This window comes from Thunnus albacares, chromosome 13 (assembly GCF_914725855.1).
Source record: "Thunnus albacares chromosome 13, fThuAlb1.1, whole genome shotgun sequence".
NCBI classification, from domain to species: domain Eukaryota; kingdom Metazoa; phylum Chordata; class Actinopteri; order Scombriformes; family Scombridae; genus Thunnus; species Thunnus albacares.
Genome location: NC_058118.1, coordinates 4,108,122 through 4,131,158, shown reverse-complemented (window position 1 = coordinate 4,131,158; position 23,037 = coordinate 4,108,122). Strand labels below are relative to the sequence as shown.

General features: G+C 38.8%; 1 long non-coding RNA gene across 2 annotated transcripts in view; it reads left to right on the top strand.

Moving 5' to 3' along the window:
• The first annotated feature begins 51 nt into the window (after nucleotides 1-51).
• LOC122995581 overlaps nucleotides 52-23,037 on the top strand; it is a 33,950-nt gene continuing 10,964 nt past the window's right edge. Inside the window, exons 1-4 of one of the 2 annotated variants that reach the window (XR_006406815.1) lie at nucleotides 52-138; nucleotides 10,072-10,174; nucleotides 11,441-11,611; nucleotides 21,931-22,023. This is a non-coding gene — a long non-coding RNA (uncharacterized LOC122995581). The remainder of the gene's footprint in view (nucleotides 139-10,071; nucleotides 10,175-11,440; nucleotides 11,612-21,930; nucleotides 22,024-23,037) is intronic. The other variant, XR_006406816.1, reaches the window with a different exon arrangement.

Below are 23,037 nucleotides of genomic sequence, written 5' to 3'. Positions count from 1 at the left end.
GGATCCCAGCTGATCAGAAGCGCTGTGTCTGGAGGAGAAGGGTTCCATGTGGATGTGGTGGTGAAGGAGATATCTTGTTGGTACTGCTACTCTAGTCGTGGGCAGTATGTTGCTGAGGAACTTGGAGCACGGCGGAAGGTAAGCATTTGCATGCAAGCTGTCGTAGGTCACGTGAGAACTGAGACGAACGGGAGAAAAAGGGGTTAGACACGCTTATATAGGTATGCAGGGATGATTGAATTGGTAAGGCGCAGGTGATTGAATTTAGTGAGAGAGAGGGGCGTGGTCTTATTCCTGAACCTTTGTTATAATAATTACTCCATCAAAAAGGGGGAACTGTGAAAGAATTTTCATATGCATATCATATATGAATACTCCTTAGCCCAAGCAGACAGAGAGGAGCAGCAGGCTGTCTTCTCTCCGTTCAAGCCAACGTATCTTCATGATCATTGCTATGGGGACTGGCGCTAAAGTAGACAATCTTATAGCGAACCCCCCCTCTGATTTAGATTTTTTTCACAAATCACACCGTGGCTGTGTGGAGCTGACCAGCAGCAGTTTTAAATGGAATAAAACCTACCCAACTTTACATTTCACATCCCTCATTTAATCCCTCAAGCCTAAAAAACTGAGGTCGAGATAAGAGATAATCTAAGACCCAAGTGACAGTTGTGTCGTTTAAAAATTCATTAATTTGTCAGGTGAAAGGTGTTAGGACTGAAAACATAGATCTTGCATTTCATCATGAAAATAAGGTTAAAAGCAAGCCAAGTCAAACAGTTTTACCTTGAAGGATTTTTGTCATTATTTCCATAAAAACAGAAGAAAAAAAATCATGACTAATGAAATAAAATATGTAGCCTTTTGAACTTTCAATGGGTTCTGTGAAGCTATGCCTGGGCAAAGTCATGTCCATGAAATGTGAAAATTAAAACTGTCACAGGACTAAACCAAATACATTGTTGGAAAGGACTCAACCTGGAGAGTAACATCGTGTCAGTCTGAAAATGATACACAGCTCCTGCTTTGATATATTGACCTCTGAACCTTGAACCCAGTTCATGTTTGAAGGCTTATCATTCAACAACAGGAGGGACTACAGACATCGAACTAGAAAACTCTAGACCTCAGCTGTCATGTGGGTATGGTCACTGCTGGGCACCAACTGGGGGTGCCGTCAAATATGGAAAAAAGCTATTTTCACCCATTAAACAATTAGATTTTTAAAATCTGATGACACCAATGTGTTTTCCAACCCCTTAAACCCACTGGAGTACCCAAAGTTTAATACTGCCAACTTCCAATTATGGGGACTATATCAATGTAATTAAAAACTACAATGCTCATTAGAGACACACCATAAACTTGTTATGAAACACACAAATCAGCCGGCATACTTGTAGTTCTTCTGGTTTCCAGAGTAGGGTTGTGATTATGGTTATAAAAAAAAATTTATATTTACTAAATATATCAATAATCTACTACAGCTGAAACATACATCATAATGCATCTGGATAAGCAGGGGAGAAAAATCAGGTCAGTCCATCTGGGATAATTTAGCTGGTATTTTAGAAATGAGTTTTTGAGTTGGGTTCACAGTCGGCGGGAGTTATGCAACCATTCAAAGAGCGATTCAACCATTCAAGGATCTTTTTTTATGTAATTATAGCCTTCACATGGTTTTTTAGCACCCTCAGGAGTGTAATAAACTGCATAGAAATAATTCAGGTTCGTTGAAAGTCTAGGGGACATAAAACACTTGGAGATAGCCTAAGTCAACTACAAGTCCCAAACTGAAATTTCCTCAAGAATTCAGCCAGTCACAATGTTCAAATTCTGGATTTCAAATTGAATGAATCTGTTTCATAAAATCAGTTTTTTATTGAAAGAACATCATCAAACAGTTACATAAAATAACAGAAATAAAATAACAGCTCAGATAACTACACAACGTAAAAACAATGATTCAGACATGTAAGCTACATGGTTTCAGTGATATCAGCGTCCATAGCAACCACCATAGCAACAACAGAAAGACCTGAAAGAATATTTGTAATAACCAACAAACATTCACTGATTTCAGATTATGAAAATAGATTTTATAAATCGCTAGAAATGTTATCAAAACACATTTTAATGTTGAAACTGTCTTAAAATATTGCATTTTCCACTTAGAATAAAGATGATCATTTGTTTTGTTTTTTTTGGCATGTCCATCTTTTTTGGGTCCATTGGAGGAAATCCACAATTGCATACTCTCCATAGACAACTGGAAAGGCCACCTGGCTCACAAGCAAAAAGTGTAGCGCTACAGAGGACAGCGAACCGATGCCCTCCTCAATTGGAAGAAGAAAAGACACCACACACCACTTCCATCCATCTGCATTTCAAACCTGTGCTCTCGCTGCATTAAGAAGGATTAAGTCAGAACTTTAACAGACCATTAAAGACTTTCAAAGGAAGTCTGCCTTTTTTCTTCTGTGAAACCTGGCTGCACGATGACATCACTGACACCGCTGTGGATTTATCTGGATACCAACTCATCAAAGCTGACCAGGACACAGTGGCATGTGGGAAATCAAAAGGAGGAGGTATGTGTTTTTACATCAATGACAACTGGTGCTCGGATGTACTAAAAACATACCTACACTGCTCTAGTATCCTGGAGTGAGTGTTTATCAAGTGCAAACCATACTACTCCCTGAAAGAAATCTTGTCTGTCATCCTTGCAGATGTTTACATCCTCCTGCAAGTCCTCATCTGAGAAGCACAACACATGAACATGAATTCTCTCATATGAACTGCTGAGCTACAAACAGCTCGTGATGTGTGCCACATGCGATGGTAATACACTGAACCACTTTTACTACTACACCATCAAAACATGCATACCGCTCCATCTCACATCTCACTGCATAATGGAGTCTTTGAGAAGCCCTGAGGACAACAATAAGTCATTTGCTGACACTGTAGGCTCATATATCAACTTCTGTGAGCAGATCTGCCTCCCAACCAAAATCATTATAAGGTACAATAACCACAAGCCCTGGTTCTCCAAACGGCTCAGAGAACTCAGGTGCCACACATCACCAGCGACCTAAAATGGGAGGAACAATCATCTAATGTCATCAAGAGAGTTCACCAGAGGATGTTCTTCCCCAGACTGCTCTAGAAGACGAACAAGTCCTTGAAAGTTTGCACCCAGTTCTACAGAGCCACCATCGACACCTCACCTCCTCTATCACCAACACCAAACTCAGACTGGAACACATCGTGGAAACAGCCAGGTGGCGTACAGGACAGGAACAGGTGCCTGTGAGTGCTCTGCACGATGCCAGAGCCAGGAAGCGAGCCAGCAGGATAGAGGCGGACCCATCACACCCGGCCATCACTCTCCTCAACAACCGATTTTAGCCCCCACCACATCCCACTCCCATCCATCATGCACCAAGTGATACAGCACAGTGAGTCATGCCTGTGCTCTATCACCAAGTGTGTGTGTGTGTGGTAGGTGCACACAAACCCTTAATCAGTTTGAAATAAATTCTGTAATGGTTTTGTAATGGGTGACTTCTTCTCCATACCAATGGTGGCTGAAGCTCATAATGTAGCCCTCTGCCATCCAAAACTGACAAAAAAAAATTATTTCTCAGAATGGAAGGAGAAATAATTAAAACTGATGACCATAACATTAAACTATCATATTTTTGAATTATCAAGTAGACTTTTGTGTATTTGTATTGAGAAATGCTGAGGATATCATTTCATTCAAAGAAAACCTTAACATGGGAATTGGCAGTGGGAAAAGTTCTTCCAGATGGCGGGTCCTCCCACTCTTGGTTCTCCAATGGGACTGATGCTCAAAGTGTCTTATAGCATCGTGTCTGGGTTAACACTGGAGTCAATGGACAGCCGGAGCATTTGCTCTGACCTAATATTGCCGTGGGTGGGTTTACATTGGTGATAGTTGAAAGCCTGGTGCATCACTATGCCAAAGGGTACCATGTGCGTCTGTATGAGACACTGATATGGGCAGAAATATGTGTCACTAGAAACTGAATTTGAATCACATAATTTGAATTTGTATTGCTAACTTGAATAATTGCCTTGAAAAACTGAATCTGAATAGCATAGTTTGAAAGTGAATTTATTCATTTGGAACTGAATTCCAATAAACTTGAAACTGAATGTAATATTATGAAATTGTATTCAGTTGTTCTGAAACTGTATTTGATACTTAAAATTTGATACTCACTGAAAATTCAACTCTCTATATAGCCTACAATACTTCCACATTCAGTTCTCATAATTCAAATTCAGTTCACTGAGACATCTGGTTGTAACGACTTTTTCCTCTCTTCAAATTATGCTATGCAGATTCAGTTCTTCAACGCATTTATTCAACTTAAACAATACAAATTCCAATCATGTGATTCAAATTCAGTTTTTTAATGCAATTATGTAAGTTGAGCCATTCAAATTCAAATATAAATGACTCCATTTATAGTGACATATTTATGCCCATATACAGAGGGCCATGTCAAAGTGTCAGTATTTGAAGACCTGGGAATCAGAACAGGCCTGATATATCCCTGGCAGTTTCCTGTAGATATGTCCAGACATCCAGCATTCATTGTGTCGGATCTGGCTGGTAGTCATAAACTTTCCACCTCCATCAAGAAAAGGAGGAATGGAGAGTAACGGCTGAAATACACCAGGCATGGACGTGACGCGTCACTTAGGCAGGGCAGAGCAGGGTTTTTTACCTGCTACACCAACTCTGTCTGTGTTGCATGTAGTTGTGTGCCTGACATTGAGATTTGCCAAGTGATAATGCAGTTGGTTATACAGGGTTTGGAAGCGTAGACTATATTAACTGGGATTGAATTAATTAACTAGATAATTCAACTACAGGATCATGGATACATATTGATTTGATTGATTTATTTTAATGTGCAATGTAAAAAAAAAAAACAACACAAGTTTGCACTGCTGCGTCACATTGCCTCTGGTACAATAGATTGTACTTGTTTTTTTACACACTTATATGTAGTTTTTACATGTTGAAGCCGTGCTTAGAGAGAAAAAAATAGACCAGCTGCATAAAAATAGAGATGAGCCACACAATGCTCCCATGTGGGTACATATGGTTTCCTCGGTCAACATAGCAGCTTCACTTGATTATAATGGATACGCTCTGCTGCGGCCATGCTGCGACGTGTCACGCCACATCCGTGCCTGCTGTATTTCAGCCTTAGGGTGGAAGAAAAAGCATCCTTGGATGGGATGTAAAAGAGAATTGTGAAATACCACATTGTCCCACACCATAACAAAATCTTCTGGATTCAGCCTCACCTGGCACAAGTCTATCATAGAGGTCATCAAGGAATGAAATGAGGTGCTCAGTGTCGTATGACCCAATTACTAGTTTATGTGCTTTTAGTTCTTTTTTTGTAGCAGAATGTAGCAAACTGCAGTCTGATTTACAGTCATTTTGCGTTAGGTGTTTAATGTAAAATTAATTTTATACAATAGTATGTAAGCTTGTGCAAAAATTACTAAACACACAGAGGTTTGGTGGTGATTGAGTTTAAATGACAAAAGTTCATGGATTTTGAAAGATGTGGTCATTGAATGCATTATGTGTCAAAGCAATGAAAATGGATTCACAGTTTAGTCGACATTGGAAAAAGTGAATTACTATAATTGTAAAAATTGTATATTTTGGGTATCTTGACTCTTTTGACGCCACAAGCAGGTACAGTATAATCTCTGACATACTCCAGAGCCTCTGTCTAGCCCTGGGCCACTACTGTAAATCCTTCAAGAGTCAATCGTATTATGGATCAGTGTATGCATAAATTAATCTAATGTCTTGTTTGCAGTCCTGTGGTTTGACAGGTTTTTCAATGCATACTTCAGGTGGTCATGCTTTTTGACAGCATGTCAGGTTATGCTCTTGTTTTAGACATAATCAAAGTGTTCAGTCAACATTCAGGAAGTTATATGAAGCTAATTGCCCTCTGGGTGAATGCTCTCCAAAATCTTTGGCAATGTTCCAGCATTATAATTACTTCTCTGCTTAATTGTCAACCAAGGCTCGGCAAAGACATCATGATGAGCTGTTAGTGTTCAAAGAACGATGGATGCATTGAGTGTTTGCATGTTATCTAATTCTACGTTGCTTGTTTATATCCTAATAGCAGATATTCTATTCATTCATTGTGCATGCTGAAATATAAGAAATTACATACGTTTGTCTTGTCAATAAAACAAAAAGCTATATCTAAAAATCTACATTTCAGAGTGAGAGATTTGTATTTATTTTTTGAGTATGTTTTTTTTTTTATGAAACAGAATCCTCCTTTCAAAGAGAAAGCCTGAAGCCATCTTGTTACTCAGCAATTCCTCTGAATTGTCTTTCAGGATCATTGACCAGCAAGCGTACTCTTTCTGAAGAAAACAATTTGACATTTCAATAGAATCAACCAAGCAAAGCGCATTAGTTCTGCAGCATGTACACTTTCAAAGGTAATTACAGAACAAAAGAGGCGAAGCGTAAAGTGATGAAGCAGGAAATCTTTCCCATTCGAAATATTAAATATAGCACGCTAAACATTGGGTGCTCATATCCCCTTTTAAGGCACTGTGCCATCTTTGTTTGTTTCAATGGATCTTTCTCACAGCAGGCATTTTGACTTGTTATAGCAGGAAAGGTGTAATTAATAACATTAGTGATGGCTCTGTTCCATGTAAATGTCCCAGTAAGCCATGACAGTGAGCCACCATGCACAATACCAGGACCCTGAAACTGGCACACCTGAATGGAATTCAGCCATTAATCACCTTAAACTGCACCTGTGTTTGACAAGTCAAGATGTCTGGTGTGAGAAGGGTCTATAAACAGACCTTCATGATGCACTGAACAAGCAGCTCAGAGTAATAAACAATGTAATGTCAGGATAGACACAGCCAATCATCACCAGCTTCCAATTTATGTGTACAAGGGAGAAACCTGCGCAACAGTAGGTCTTTTTAATGGAGGACACTTGGACATGTCACAGTAAAGCACAGTTGTAAATAATAACATGAATGATGGCTGAATTCCATTTAGCTGCTTCAGTTTCAGTGTCCTGGTATTGCACATGCTGGTTCACTGTCACATTATCATGACTTACTGGGACACTTGAATAGAACTTGTTAATGTAATTAGTAACACGTGTGCTTTCCGACTATGACATGTCTAAATGTCTGTTGCAAAAAAGGTCTATTTATTAACTGTCAATCAACACAAACACACAATACGTACAAAGAAAAAACACTGTAGAGCAGTCCCTAATCATTGAAAATAGTTGGAACAAGAGTTAGAACCTGAGAAGAGAAGAAAACAGAAAATGGAGGAGAGGAGAATATAGTATTCAGATATAAAGAAACAAGGTCACAGTGCAGCTAGTTAACACAATACACCACATAATAAAGAATACTCTACACTGGCTCCTTGTACATGCAGTAAGAATCAAAGTCTATTTGCGTACCTATACAGAAAAAAATCAAGCGAAGCAAATCACACAAGCATCCAGTTGCAAATCATTATTTGTAGGAAGAGTGTGTCAATTATTGTCCTACTGAGGATGAATTTTCTAAAAGGAGAAATTTAGCAAAAAGGAGGTCAGTCCAAAAAATACAAAAACATTACAGTATGTATTAATACTCCCCTTGCAATACAGATCCAGATGGACTGTCTCAGTCTGAAAGGAAGGAAGTATGCACTGCTTTAAGCCTGTAGGAGGAGAAATGTCAGTGAGCATCATTACAGTGAGCAGCCGCAGGATAGCCAGGGTCTTTTTCTGTGATCAAGTCTTCAGTGTCCACAGATTATTTTGCTTTCTAGATGTCACACAAAACCAAACACATGATTCACACATAATAACACCTTTAACTTGGCAATCATATTAGGTCTTATATGTATTATTGCATTGTGTAGTTGTTCCACACTGATGTTTGCCATTAGAATTGGAGCTACAGTACAACCTTTTAAAAACACACACCCTGAATGAGAGGAATGGTATTCATTTTCCAAGAATGGTGAATGGGATTTGTTAAGAGTGAAATTAAAAGCATTCGCAATCCTGTCTGAGAGATAACTCTCCTTGGAAAAATTGGTTTTCATTCCAGGCATTTTACTGATCAATTGTGCTCTGAAGAACCAACTTTTAAAACTCTTTTTTTATTTGAGCCACTGTCAAACAGGAAAAGAAGTGATAATCGGTCTCCATCTACCTACTTACACAATTTGCTTGGATTTCATATTTTATGTGTATTTATCCTCCCTTTTGGAACATAAACTTCACGCTCTTCCTTCCACCTCTTCACTGCACCTGCCCTGGCAGTAATTTCAAACAACTACTATAACTTCATTACACAAGAGCCCTCAATGTCCATACACGGCAAATACACTGTTTGTATATGAAAATCATTACAAGTTGTGCAAGGTCTCTATAGTTGGTTGGAAATTTATTTCATTGTGCAGCAGACACAATGTATTTAACTCCAGCAGTATAGAGGAGTTTTTGAGGATTCAGGACATGTCCTAAAAATATGTTGCTGTCAAAGAGTCTGCGAGGTTTTTCAAAGTTTGGCACAAACTGGGACTTTGTACCAACATGAATGAACACCAGCAGAAAAGCCAGAAAACCCCCATTCATCAATCTATGTACGCTTGAAAAATACATTTTGTTTTATTTTTGAACAGACATAAAGCGTAAATTTATATCCTGCATTAATCTGTGGAAATGAAAAGGGGAATTAAAACAGACAATAGGTGATTTGACTTAGAGATTTATTAGATTAGTAATTGATTTTGACTGTCTTTGCGGTTACAGCCAAAATTTAACTTAAGAATAAATTATTTTTTTAGTTAATTTATAGCATTATAATAAACAGCATAAGGCACCGAGGTTCGCTAAGTGTTCTCTTAAACTTAGTCACTAAAATGCAGTTGTAACGTTGGGGGATATATACAGTACAAAATTATTTCTAATGACTAATTATTGTCCCTCGATAGCTTAAAAGCTTTTTTATGTATTCTTTCCCTGTAACGACTCAGAACCTCGGAACCCAAAAGCACGACCTCATAGACAGGAGTAGAGTCCAATATATTTTAATCAGTCCAAAAAACAAGCAGGGGTCACAAACCAGGCAGACAGGCAGATCAGCCAGACAAATCCAAGGGACTAGGCAAATCTCAAGACCGGGAAATAGGCGAGCGGATAGATAGATTAAGAAATGCTGGAAAGCTAGGAAACACACTAGACAATCTGGCAAGGAGCATGAGAATGTAGACCAGTATATGAGGAGTGACTGATGAGCCTAATGGGATCCAGGTGAGATGAGTGGGAAACTCAGGTGAGGGGAATGAGGTGATTGCAGGGAAAGATGAGTGTGGCAGGATCTATAATGACAGGAGAGTTAATGATCAGGCAGGTGAACAGCATGAAAAATAGTCACTAAGACGGTGAACCTGTGACATTCCACCCTTTTTGTACTTACTTTAGCTTACATAAATGAAATGAATATGAAATGAGATATTATCGAAAAAAATAACAGGAGTCAGGTCCAAATGGGTCAAAAAATTATTTTTTTCATAAAAAGATGGCAATTTGTTACTAGTCGCAGATAACTGTAAAAAAAACATTATTTCATGAACCCTAATGTAAGTCCATAGTAGCTAAAGCATGCTATGTACTATTATTAAGCTGTTTTTCATTATCAAAGCAACTACATTTGGTTTCACACTGTGTGTAAATTTGCATCAGATTATTGAGTTCACTGATTGCTTCACACAATCATTGATTATTTCCCTGGAGAGTACATCTCTATGCATGTAAGCCAGAGCTTGACGTTATGATGTTTGGGTTTCATTTTCCTTAACCACACAGTAAATATAGCCTGTTTGACTTACCTACAGTAACCGAACAAAACTAATCCATCTTCTTTTGACAGTTGGAGTTCAATTCTTTACCCTTATCATATTTTCTCCTTCAGTAATTGCCTTTTCTTTCTATTTCTCAGGCTCAGAGAAGGGAATTTATTAGATTGTGAATCTCAGCGGCATAGCAAGAAAAAAAAAGAAAACCTCAGTCAAAGAAAAATACAGTAAAGCCCCAGAGGCCAAGTAAGTCTGGCATATAATGTATCTTTATCTATGACTAATGACACAACTTCTTTGGTATTCTCATTACAGCTGAGCCCTTCGCTATCTCTCCCAAAGGACATTCATTTCAATGAGATTGTACAAATGTGTATGAAAATCTATGTTGCCCTGAAACACATCAGCTCAAGTCCAATACTCATTTGACCCCAGGATGTTGAAGTTCAATCACTGATGCTAATTTTCTTTCTTGTGACTGTGAGGAAATGGTTTCCAACAAATGGTTAGATGGAGCTTATGGAATACAAGAGGCTGTGATTGCTCAGAGAGCCTGTTAAGGCACAAACATGAATTTCAACAACACATTCATCCCATTGTCTCGCTTCTCGTCTTCACTGACACTTTGCTTCCAACCCTCTACTCTGTTGTAGCTCGCTCTCCTCTCTTCTGACATCTCCCTGCCACACTCTTCTCTCATAGAGGTTTTATAAACCAATTCCCTTGGAAAAAAATCAATCCATTAGAGGTAGATTCCAAGAAGAGGAGAAAATTAAATAATTAAGGGTGCTGCAGTGAAAATAGCTGCTGAAATGAGCCTGTTCAATCACTTAACAAGGTGTCGTTTTATATTCCTGAGAGGTGGCCCTGTGTCAGAGTACAGATAACCTTTTAAAAGACCAATTTACTTTTCCCAATTATTTAGACCCACTCTATTAACTATATTACCAACTTTAAGTGTCTCTGTGCCCTCCTTAAGTTGTTAAGGCTAAGGGCTACACAGCATGCCAATGAATTTACCTTAAACTGGTCATATTGGAAAAATGTCTAACCTTTTGCAATAAAGCAGCTCCAACTTTAAATTGGATATGTAAAAGTAGCAACTTTCTTGCAAAAATATTCTCTCTAAACCCTTTATAAATCCAGTTGTAGATATTGAGATGAATTAAGACAATAAAAAATATAACATTCTCTGACATCTGTCATGGCAAATAATATTGTAGTTAATTGAGTAAAATTAAAGTACTAAAAGAAAATGCCAGAGAATCCATTCTGTGTGGGCTTGTATTTATTGACCTTTGAGTTAATAGTTAGTGGATTGTTGGAAAGAGGCAAATAGACTGGTATGTACTGTCTATGTGTGCTTGTGAAATTGAAGTTCTCCTCAGTTTGATGTATTAAGTGCCTTGCAAAGTCTATAACCAGCCACAGATTAGTGTTCTTAAATGATATGGTCACACTAACACCTCAATGTATTCACTGCTCTCATCAAATGTACTATTCTTTACACAGGTGTCAAAGGACAGATCAAATATTTCTTTGAGATTTTTACAATCCATGGCATCAGAACATGAGTGAGGGAAATGGCTCCACTGTTGACATCACCCATCTATTCTGCCTCCATCCTGATTAATGATGTTAGCAGCTACCTGAAGAAATGACATCCATCTTGACATTCCTGTGGTGAGTCAGAAAAATATCTGATATCATGCTCTTTTTTTGTGTAATATGTCTGCTTGTATGTGTCCGTAAGCCGAGCAATAATTGTACTCATATAAAACAACAACAATACTACTGCTGATAACAATAAAAATGTAGTTTAATATATTTGATGAAGGTCATAAAGTGCTGTAAAGTAAATCAACCCCAACATCATAGTTCCGTTCATGTAACACTAAACAACTAGAACACCGCACATTATCTGTATGTCAGAAGAAAAACACCACAGCCTTTGAAGTCTAGTCAGCAGCTCAGCAGCCTTGTTGTATTAAATCTAATTGAAGCCAAGTGAACAGAGCTCAAGCCAACAGGGATATAGACAAATCAAAGACTAATGAACAGAGCACAGGCCAATATGGACAAACCACAGCATGATACCAACACTGGAGCCTCAAGTTTCAGGTCAGACGTGTGGGATTTTTTTTTAACTTATTGTACCTTGGGGAAAGTCAACTCAGTACACATGCTATGTTCTGACAACAGTGTGCCTCGCCTTTATAAACGCTTTCACAAACAGCTTCCACCCAGTAGAACCAGCAGGTTTCCAGTCACAAGTTGTCTTTACATATCTACTTCAGATATGTGAATCTCCAAGATAAATGCAATACTATACTGTATGGTGGGCCTGAGAACTCAACACACTGCAACTAAACAAAACACAATCAAAGAAAACACTGACTGTCTGGTTGCTGCAGCTGCACTGCCCTCACAGTTGAGTTTCGCGTTTTCATTCTGTCAACATCATGTTATTAACATTTAGAAAATTGATTTTTGACATTTGTGAATCGATGCAGAATCATCCATGTACCCATCAGGACGCATCTTAGAATCAATTTTTTTTACCCATCCCTAATAACTATATACGTGAATGAAGACAATACAACCAAAAACAAAAACCTGCTGCAAATACAGACACAAGCCAATAAGAAACACTGCAAGCTGCATAGAACAAAAAGAAACTAAGTTACAAAACAAATAAAAAAAGAATTTCCTAACCCTAACCCTAATCCTAAACCCTAACCCTAATCCTAAACCCTAACCCACACTAAAACCTAGGGATGTCCTGATCTGATCTTAAGGATTGGTACTGAGGCTGATCCAGAGATATTTTAATTTCTTTACGATACTCGTCTGTATTTTCCACATCATCCAGCTTGTATGACAAAGCTGCTCTCTTTTACAACAGCCGAGCTCAACAGTGTGTGCGAATATACTTTTCTTTTTTTTTTTTAACTCTGACACTAACAAGTCTGTTATAAACTCTTTTATCTCTACTCTTGCTTTCTTATCAGTGTAACACCATACTTGTCTGCAGTATCACTTCAGTTAACAATAATACTGTCCCTTAGCTCTTGTTCATTCCTCTTCTGTTACGAAGATGTACAGAATACCACAAGAGGTGAAGGTAAGATTTTATGGAATCTTATGTAGCATTCTTCTCAGTTTACACACATCAGTCTATGCAACAGCTATACACTTGACTTTCTCGATTGGGAAAAAAAATGAGGAAGTGGAGTGTCAAGAGTGTATCTCTTGAATTTGAAAAAATCTGTTTCTATGTGTTTTTCCAAGATATAGAATGAAGAAATAGAGGTCAATGATTTCAAGTTTTTAGGAATAAGATCCACAACTCAAATTTGATAAACAGGTAAAGAAGATTTCAAAAACAGTACAGACCAATATTAATTTATTTAAATTAATCAGGCACTACATATCAACTCAGGCAGCTCAGTTATTTATGCACACTATGACTTTCTCTCATTTCTCATATTGTATGACAGTATGGACTCAAGCATTACCATCCACAATCAAGACACCTCACATCCTTATACAATCAGGCACTGAAAATAATGGACGAAGAGCCTGTCTGGTGGCATCACTGTCACATACTGAAAAAATACAATTTAGTTTTGAAAGCTTTACTCATTTTTGTTTTCTTAAATTAGTTTTCAAATGTATCAACAGTTTAGCCCGTGAGCCTCTTTCCAGATATATCCAAAGACAAGACAGTGCCAGAGTAACAAGGAGCATGGTGAATGGCAACTGTAAAATACTATATCGTAGATCTAAATTTAGACAATCAGCCTTCTCCATAAAGGGCTGTCCACTCTGGAACACATTGCCAACTGAAATCAAATTAATTCCAGATATAAAATCTTTTACAACAAAGGTTAAGTGCTGGCTAAAAGCAAACCAGAGCTGTACCCATTTTTAGCTAATTGTATTGTTTTGTTATTTTTTCTTTTTTCTTTCCTTCTCTTTCAAACTGTACATCACAATCAATGTATTTCAGTATGTGTATTTTATTGTACATCCATATCTGTAGTGCACTGTGGCTTTTATGATGATGAAAGCTGTATATATTTTAATTACACTGTATATGTAAAGCCCAACTAGGAACAACAGTGCAGTACATCAGTTTCATGCTGTGTATTGGAACTATGTTAAATTACATCGTCCCTATCAAATAAAAAAAATAATGAAAAACTCTTCTAATCTTTTTTACCCTCTCCCCAATTCCCCAACTACGGCAAACAATGTAGGTCACAGAGAACATGCCCCACGAAATTATTTCCTATTTACGATCTTACATCACCCACCCACCCACAAAGAAATGCCCTCATTTCTAAAGAACAGCTAGAATGAACAACCTTTGAAAACCATAATATTAAATGAAATCAGAGAACAAAATGCACCCATCAAGGGCAACAGCTGTAGCTGCAAACCAAACACATCATGTTAACAGATAGTCAGCAAAACATCCAGATAGACACTTCACTCAAGGAAGTTGAGTAGGCCATGGAGCTGGTCCATGGCCCCCTAGGCACAACTGGAACAGATTCAGGAGAGCTCAAGAGGGAAGGCAGGGGAAGAGATGGAGCTTAGTCAGTTAAGCACTGACAGGGAAGTTCTGGCAGCCCCATGCCACCACCTGGGCTGGAGGCTGATGGGGCTTGCTCCTGGTCCCTTGAGGAAAAGGCCAGAGGAAGAGGAGGAGGCAAGAATCCCACCAGTGCGGTTAATGGTGGAACTATTAAAGGTCCGTGCCCCATGCCCTGGAAGGGCACAGCACAACCCCCATTGGCCCCCCTATAAGGGCCAATCCAAAGTGGGGCCAACTTATTGCTCTGGGCATGGTCATTAATAGGTCCCCATCCTCATAAGGACAGTATGTCAGATGTCTGTCATAGAACTGTTTCGAGAGTCTTGGGAGAGTAGCTGTTGTGGCTTAGGGCAGCCATCAAGCAGAATATCCAATAGAAGGTTAGCCTCTCAACCATGTACCAAGTAGAATGGTGTGAATCCACTTAGAGCATGGGTTGTGGTTTTATACACCAACTCCATCTGATTCACTCCCCTTTTCAAAGAGTAGCTTTGCAGGTTTGTTTTTCATAGTGCGGTTGAACTGCTCCACTGCTCTGTCACATTGGGGTGGTATGCCCAGTCCGTTGAGGTGAGCATTGCTTTTACAGAGAGGGGCCCAAAAGTCTCCCCTCCATCCAACTGATAAAAATACACTTCATTTGCCTTACAGTTAAACACATACCCCCATGTACCTCCCACTTCTAAAACCCATTCCTCCTGAAGCTAGGCAGTAGGAGGCGTCTGGGTCCAACACAAATACAAGGCGCGCCTCTTGGGTGCTACCCATTATTCTTGATAGCTCGTCACAGGTGTCTTGCAGATCACCATGGACTGGGTGGCTCTCTTGGCCATCTTGAGTTTCACCTGCATTGCTACAGATTCTTGACAGCTCATGTCACAAACTACCCAGGAATTGGCGGTTCTCCTGGCCATGTTGAGTTTTTTTTTCTTTTTCCAATATTTCACACTAAAACAGATGCTCCATTTTTATCACCAGCTAGCTCCTCTCATTTGAATGTGATGTCACTCCTCTCATTGGTTCATCAGTGAAATGGAACAATCTGATTGGATGAGACATGGAGCAATCTGACTGGATGATGCCAGGGTTACTTGAGTTCATCTGGAAGGTGAGTCTTTTGGTGAAATGGAGCGATCTGATTGGACCAGAAATGGAGCGATCTGATTGGATGACACCAGGGTTACTCAAGTTCATTAAGAGCAATAGCTGGGGTCACCAAAGGTCAGATTTTTGACAGGTGATGAGTTGTATTTTATATATGCACTAGCCTATGCAACAGCTATATACTTGACTTCCTCAAACTCTTCTTCTACTCTTTTTCAACCCTCTCCTCAATTCCCCAACTACGACAAGCAATGTAGGTCACAGAGAACATGCCCCATGATATTATTCTACATTTATAAAGAGCAATAGAACACATTCAGCTAGCAGTGTCTCATTTTTAGCAGATGCTGACAGTTGTTTTTGCCGGTTTAAATGGTGAATGTTGTATGTCATAGCGGCAGTAACTAATTAATATCAATTCCATGAGTGACTTGATGTCAAGGCAAAATAAGTCTTGGCTGTTGTCAGGTTTGTTTGCACTCTTCAGGCTGTATCAGTACTCAGCCAAAGATCAGTTGTGAGGGCGGAACCTCCACTTTGTAACATCAGTCTGCAATCGTGAGTGGGCTATGAGTATTTTTGTAGTTTTAACAACTCCAACAGTGAGTGATCTCTTTGCCATTTAAACTTTCATTCATATCATATAAATAATTTAAGGTGATCATTTTATACGTTTTGAAACAGGACTTTTGATGTTTGGATTAAGTAGCTTATGAAAAAAGTGTGGTGCCAGATATATATTTAACATTGCATATCTTCCGCTATTATATAAGTAGGCTATAGGTATCAGACTCGGTGTCAGTGCCGGCTGCAACAAAGGATTATTTTCTTAATCTATTAATCTGCTGATTATTTTCTTGATTCATTGATTCATCATTTTGTCTATAAAATGCCAGGAAATAGTGAAAAATCCCTGCCTAATTTTTTAGAGCCCAAGATGAGGTCTTCAGATGTCTTGTTTTGTACAACTAACGATCCAAAACCCAAAGATATTCAGTACTATCATGTATGCCACAGAAAAGCATCAAATCATCACATTTGAGAAGCTGCAACCAACAAATCTTTGGTATTTTTTTCTTAAAGAATACAAATAGTTGCCACTTAATTAATTGATTTAGTCAACTAATCGATTAATTAACTAATCATTGAGTATCAACATATCTGCAACATTATTTGAATAATGCATGTATTTAGTTGTGTTATTTGGTTAGCATGTTTTGTTATACTGCATATACAGCATATTGTCAAATTAATGAATGTGTTTCTCAGTTTGCCTGTGTTTTATTTCTTTGACGCTCTTTATTTCTAAAGGCTGCATCTGAACTGCCAAATTAGTGAGGATGTTTTCTCCATTTCTTGTTTTGTTTATTTGCATGTGTTTTCTTATGTTGCAATGCGTCAAGCTTTCAGGGCCACCGTCGTATTGTGTCGGATTACTGTATTTATACTCTCTAGCCAATTCATTGTGCCCATTCTTGCTCACAGTTATGAATAACGCTATTTTTGCTCAGTGCAAGCAGTTACAGGTTTTGCTGAGAGGGCTCAACACAAAGATCTAAGGAGTTCCAGTCTGGACGCAGACATTTTGAAAGATGCCCCAGATGTTTTTCAGACAGTTTTGTCAGATTCTCTCCTCGCATTTATGATGCGGGCTTAATTGGAACAGACAGTCCTCAGAGCTGAATTTGAAGAGAAATCAATGGGAAAGCTGAAGGCAGCAAACAGAAAGAAGGGAGGAGTGAATGACAATAAAAATTGTTGTTTACATACTGTATAAAAATACATAGCCAGCATGGACTAAATAGACAAAACATGGCACAAAATGCTTTGCGTGTGTGTGTGTATGTGTGTGTGTGTGTGTGTGTGTGTAAGAGAGAGACAGAGAGAGAGAGAGAGAGAGAGATTCTAGATGAATAGTAGCCAGAAAGAGTAAATGTCATCAAATTTCCCAGCCCCTGGTTATTTCCTGCTGCATAACAACAAACGGCTGAATAGTTTTTTCCAATCTCAAGCAGATAAACAACTTGTACCAGCAAATGAAAATAGGCTGAATTTAATGAAAAAGTTAAAGATCAAAGACAGAAACTTCATTACAGATGGACTTCACTGTTTCAAATTCATAAACCAAAGGCCTCTTCACCTTGACACTGAATCCAGCCCTGCTGATCCCAGAGCCAGAACTGCCACCCTCTACTCAGCTTATCCCTGTGTCTCAATATCAGCCAAGAAAGTTATCCACGGTGGATTGGGAGATGTGTCATATTGTCAGAGTGTCACCTTTGTGCTCTCCTGCCACAGCCTGCTGAAGCTCAACCGCACAGTTGCTATAATTGTATTTGAAGGAATATATGTCACAAGGTCATCGATTCCTTCATTTTCCCCCACTTTTTCCTTTTTCAAGACACTGGAGGCAGGATAATTAACATTGATCTTAAACATGCATGCTGGACAAATACTGGAGATATAGAGGTGAATTTTACATCAAAAGTTCACATCATAGTCACTGTAATCGTTCATTTGAACCTTAAAAGCCCAGCAACAGCTTCTTTTTAATTGTACCACATAAAATCCAACACAGTGGGATAGAAATAAGAGGTAATCCTGCCCTCTTCTTTTCTCTTCTCTTCTTCTATTTCAGAGCAACTTTGAAGTAGAACAGATTTCTTATAACTGGAGTACACATTTGCTCAGTAACTGGGTTATGTGAGGTAAGTTCTCTGCGCATGTTAGTGTGGTCACAGATTGGACGGTCACTCACCCTCATATTTATACCTACAGGCAAATAAAAATATCTGGCTGGCATGTCTTTAGATTATGGGGAGATCCTCAGAGGAGACCCACCCCAAAAAGCAGCGTGCAAACTCCACATAGATAAAAGTGCGTAACCTCTATGATCACCACCACCATATCTTATTTTCGTGTTTGCATGCCATGCAGATGCTGTGCAGGAGGGCTTCTTATTGTACCTAACATGCTGTCTCTCTCTCTCAAACATGAGATAGACACCTTGTATTACATTGCGTTGGTATGTGTATTTTTCATGTTCCACTCTCTACAAGTATTAGTGTAAGATTAGAATTCAAACCGGACAGCATGGAATCAACAGAATAAGTTTTAGTTGCTTTTCTTCCTTTTATTGAATCCCTCTTATGAGATCTGAGTTAATCACACAGACAAAAATACTTTGGTTAATAAACAACTTTAGTAAAATAATTATTATCTGTGATTAAACCAAAGCAGAAATGAGCTAAATAATGTTGCAGACTTGTGACTGGTGTTTTCACTGGGGGCTATAATCCTGAATCCACTCTGCTGCTCTGCTCCTCCTCTCTTTCAAGTGAGTGTAGCTACTGTTGATGCCACCAGCAGCACTAAATGTGTTAACTAGCTATTTTGAATGCTTGTGTTTTAAATTGTTTTCCCAGGTTTTTTTTGTAAGATTTGTTCATGTTAGACAATCAGAACCAGTTCACTGCTAGCATGCTTATACAGAGACGGAAAGTGGGTGGGTGAAGCCGCAGGGACCCATGTAATTGAAAGTGAATGGCTGGGGAAGAAGACAGAGAATAAGGGTGTTTTTAAACATATACTTCATTTGCTATGGTTTTGATCATTGGATGAGTCGTATTGTGTTGTTTTATGTAGTGTAATTGTTGATCTGTGGTTGTTTTTTGTCTACCTGCCCAGGGACAACAGATGTAAATTAGCAACTAGCTAATTCTGGTGCAATTACTTTTGTTTGTGTTTCCCCTTGGTTTGTTTTCTTTTCATACAGAAAAAGTTAAAGTGAACCAACATGCATCACTAAAAGCCTGCTCATTGGTCAGTTGTGTCTGGGGCAGGAGCAAGAACATAAACACAGGAGGAAGGTCCTGAAGAGGGTCCACTACCCAGATATCAAGAAGGAAACATATTTTGTGGTTAGTCTATGGCGGACCTTGATTCATTCTCTGGCTAGTTGTGCTGACAACTGTTGAATTCAATCATTAACATCCCAGCATGCAAAGCACACCTGGCTACGTGAGTCATTATAGCTCAAACTTTCAGAGTAAGACTTGTAATGGGGGCAGAATGGGGATGGATCACATTCCCACCACAAACTGACAGCTCCAGAGTATTTTTTTGACTGGACCGAGACCACTTCCTCTAAACGATGTCAGTGCGGATGTTTTGGTCCACACCTGAGTACAATTGCTGTGTTCAGATCTGCCCAAATTAATCAAGCTAGGACAAAAAAAGACCAGAGTCCAATTCAACTAGACTAAACAATGCAGATTTGAAAACACTCTTAGTTAAGGAGATGACCCAGCTGTGAGCCACCCAGAACAACATTCTGCCAGGCAGCCCACTTGACTAGGCTGATTACCATATCTCTCTCTCCCTCTCTCCCTCTCTCTGTTTTTATTTTCACTGCATCAGCCCAATTTGTGTATCGGCCCACGGGGAAACCTAGTTCTCCTGATGGTCAGGCTGCCCTGGTCAGTATGCATGGAAGATGCTTATTGAGTTCAGCTTCACAAATTTGAGCATCAGTAGCATTCAGCACAGAAGCTGTAAGGCAGCCCTGGAGCAATGGGCTGCTGGAGTTGCAACTAAACAAACTCTGTAGTCCCCTTCAGTAAATCAGACACGCAGCCTTTAAGCAGTAGAACTATTAGCAAGAGGCTAGACAAAACAAACCAACTGAAAACAAACTTTATATTCACTCAAGAATCAGTTTGGTCCACAGTGGTGATGTGGCATCAGAGGGGTTTCAGAGCTAATGGTAGTTCAAACAAGCTCTTAATGTTTCTATGTCAACAGTGAATTATGCATTGGTCTGTATGGTTATTAAAACATGGGTAATACATTAGTGTTATAGTGTTATTTTCCTTGATGAAATACTATACATTTCACTTTTAATGGAACCTACAACATAGTTTTTTTCCCCCTGGATTTGTACACACATTTCATTTCACCTCATCCGAGATCATATGTTCTTGTAGACCAGCTCCCACAGGAAAACCAAACCAAAGAGTTTTCGGTTTGTGACAGGGGAATTGTGTTTTCCCTGAAAATGTCTTCCTAATTCAAAGAAAGGATATAGCTTGCCACCATGGGGATAAGAAAACTCAAAACAAAACAAGATAAACTGAATAATAGGCTGCATTGTTTTCACCTGCCCACAGATGGTATTGTATCATCAAATACACTCTTGAAAAACCTGAGTTGTTACATCTCAGATATTGCATCCTAAATAACACAGAGTTTTTCCTGCCACCAGTGTTTTTTTAACTGAATGTCTGTGGAGCGCAGGCCCTTGATTTCTTCACTAGCTGAACATATAGCAGAGCTCCATTGTCCTGCCTCCATCTAGTGTTCAGTACTGAAACTGCTTACTGCTCTGTGGATCCAAACAGATCCATAAAACAAGCTGCATCTTGTCTCATTTCCTTAAGAAAACGGCAGAGATAACATTTCATGAATGAGTGGGGTGAGGATTTTCCTTATTAGCAATGGTACAAATCAGACAAATAGTGAAATAAAAGTTGAATTCAGTGTAAAAAACAAAACCTCCAAGAAAATATGAAGACTAATGCAACAGCGTGTCAAACAATCAAAGACACTAAGATACTGCAGCTTGTAAACCCTTATCTATGACTATTTAAATGTTTAGCCTGATGTTGTTGAGTATCTGGACACCTTTTATTTAAATGTGACTAACTTTAATGTGTGATTCTGCATACAGTACACTTGCCATATTGTGATATATGTTGACATTGAAAACATCCTTTCAAATAACCTTGCCCTCTTTGGACCGTAAGTTAGATAGATAGACAGACTGATGTATTTATTTGCCCAATACATACTGTTGTAATTCAGTTCAATTTAGAAATATTCTTTAAAGTAAGCTTAGTTTTTCAAAATAAACATCATGGGGTGACTTAACAGATATGTGTAAGAAGATTTAATGTCCTGCGACAGTTGTGTGTCTCAGACAGTAAGTAATGATTCAGGCATAATGTATTTTGTTTGTACATGTCATGGGAACAAACTAAGTCTGTCACCATGTCTTCTGGCACCTTCACTTCCTTCACGTTCACCAGTGATGTCATAGCAGCATAGTGTGTGTGTGTGTGTGTGTTTGTGCGTGTGTGTGCGTGTGTGTGCTTGTGGAACTAGGGGTTTGCATTGTATGTAGAGCATCAACATGCATCTTCACTCTGAAGGCTGACTCATTCCCATATATCACGCAAACACACCCTCGTGTCTTGGCATCATTTCTCTCATGTTTGCTTGTTTTCTTTTCCATCAGCCTGGCAGCCGAGGGTGTCAAGGAGGCGGAACAGTCTGAAAAAAAGATGCATCACTGACAGGCTCCATGTCGAGAAGTGAGGTAAATCCTCAGGTGAGTCACAATTCAACGTGAAAAAGTAGACCTTGTAAAAACACTTTCTGCACAGAGATGCAACAACAAAGTTGTGGGATTTTCACTCTGAGTTGGATCATCTCTCATGACCAAATACTTACTCACAAACTGATTTTGGTAAATAGCAGACACAGATACTGGTAATGCATTTCACAGGACTGCAACTATTTTTATTTTTACTATTTTCAGTGTTTGTTTGTTAATTGAGTAATCATTTTGTCTACAAAATGCCAGAAAGTTGTGAAAAATGCCCTCACAGTTCCCCAGAGCCCAAGGTGATGTCTTGTTGCATCTGACCAACAGTTCAAAACCAGAAAGTTATTCAGTTTATTATCATATTAGACAACAAAAAGCAGCAAATTCTCACAAGATTTCTGGACCCATAAGTGCAGATGAATTTTCAGTGCAACAGTTTTGATTAAACTGACATTTCTTATGTAACATCCACTGTAAATGTGTAATAGCGTCTCTTTTTGATCACAAATCTAAACTGAGATAAAATCACTTTATTTTGATATATAGTTCAAATGTTTTTTGTGTCTTTTTCTTGTTTTTTTTTTCAAATCCAGAAGTTAAGAGTGAAATACAGCAAAAATCTTTTTTAGGAAACAAACTCCTATTTACCTGATGTGGAGGTTGTGAGTTTCTCTCTTTAAAATAAACTGGCGATAAAAAGTACAAAATAATGCAGTCTCAGTAGAATTGCTTGGTACTATCAGCCTACTTTCACTCTGGAGTCTACCCAGATGACCCAGATGAGTAGATAAACTGGCACAGTAGTGAAGATCTGCTTTTGTGCCAAAAAGGGAGGAGAAAGAGACATGCCGTCACTGAGTGCTGTCAGCCGCACTTGTCTCTCACTGGTGAGTCAAGGTTTTCCAGTGATTCACGTCTGTGAAGAAGCTGAACGACGGGCTCAAAGTGTAGTCACTCTCCTCCTTTTTCTCACCACCATAACCTCCTCTTCCTATTATTTCACTCCTCCTCTCCATT